Here is a 1282-nt window from a genome sequence, read left to right on the forward strand (position 1 = left end):
TAAATTTAACTACATATATTTATATACTCAAACACATATATTTCAAATATATATTTCAAATGTATATTTGCACATATACACATGTGTATGTATATTTCAAAGAGTTGCAATGAGAGGAAAAACACAGAGAGAAATCTATTCACTGAGTCATCCCCAGGTGGCCATGATGGCTAGAGCTGGGCCAGATGGAAGCCGAGAGCCACTTTCTTCAGCTGAATCTCCCATGTGTGTGCAGTGCCCCAAACACTGCTGCTGCTTTTTTTGAGGCCATTTACAGGGAACTGGATGAGGAATGGAGCACCAGGGAAATGAACGGGTGCCAATATGGGGTGCTCACACTGTAGGTAGTGTCTTTACCTACTACACCAAAATGCTAATCATAAGCATATACTTTTTTTTTCAGGAAACCACTCAGACTGCATCCTCCCCCTCTTCCTCTCCTACGGGAGACTGATCATCAATGGCAAGTGGCAGTCACACAAACGCGACACCAAGAGCTGGCATCACGCTCAGAGGAGGATGCTAAGGATCCTCCTCATGGATAAACATATACTTTTGAAAGTATTTTTTATATTTTTATATTTTATAGATATATTTTATATTTATATTTTAAGACTGGCAAGATGGCTCAAGTGGCTAATCCTTCACCTGCAAGCACAAGCCTCCCATATGGACATGAATCGATTAATGTCTTGGATGCTCCTAGATCCAGCTCTATGCTTAGGGTCTGAGAAGCTGCTGAGGCTGCCTCAAGTTCTTGGGACCTTGTGCCCTTGTAGGAGACCTTAAAGAGCTGCTGGATTCTGGTTTCAGATCATCTTAGCTGTGGCTACTGTGGCCATTTGAGGAGTGAATCAGCAAATATAAAATATTTCTTGCTGTCTCTCCTTCTCTCTCTAAACCTGCCTTTCCAATAAAATAAATAACTCTTTGAAAAAGAAAGACGTTTTCCCTCATTGTAGCAAAAACAGGAAGCAAAAGATTTGATTTTGCTCCAATTTTACTGTCATAAAAAAATAGATTCCAGCTTTCTTGCTATTGGGAATATTCACAAACATAAATGCAATGAAGCACATTTTGCAGAAGATTAGAAGCAAAGATCAGAGTGTTTGTTAAGATATTCAAACCTACTCAAGGATGTCAAAATCAGATGGGTTATTGTTATTGCTGAATACTGGAGCAGAAAGAGAAAATGCTGGAAGTTTAAATTCCATAATTATAGACTGAGAGGAACAAATGCCCAGAAAGCAGAAAATGAATTCATATTCATGGTTAGAATGTT

General features: G+C 38.9%; 1 pseudogene; it reads right to left on the reverse strand.

Moving 5' to 3' along the window:
* Positions 1–406: 406 nt before the first annotated feature.
* On the reverse strand, positions 407–593 carry LOC118759975 (small nucleolar RNA U3; annotated as a pseudogene).
* Between the last annotated feature and the right edge of the window lie 689 nt (positions 594–1282).

This window comes from Ochotona princeps, chromosome 14, assembly GCF_030435755.1.
Source record: "Ochotona princeps isolate mOchPri1 chromosome 14, mOchPri1.hap1, whole genome shotgun sequence".
In the NCBI taxonomy this organism is placed as follows: domain Eukaryota; kingdom Metazoa; phylum Chordata; class Mammalia; order Lagomorpha; family Ochotonidae; genus Ochotona; species Ochotona princeps.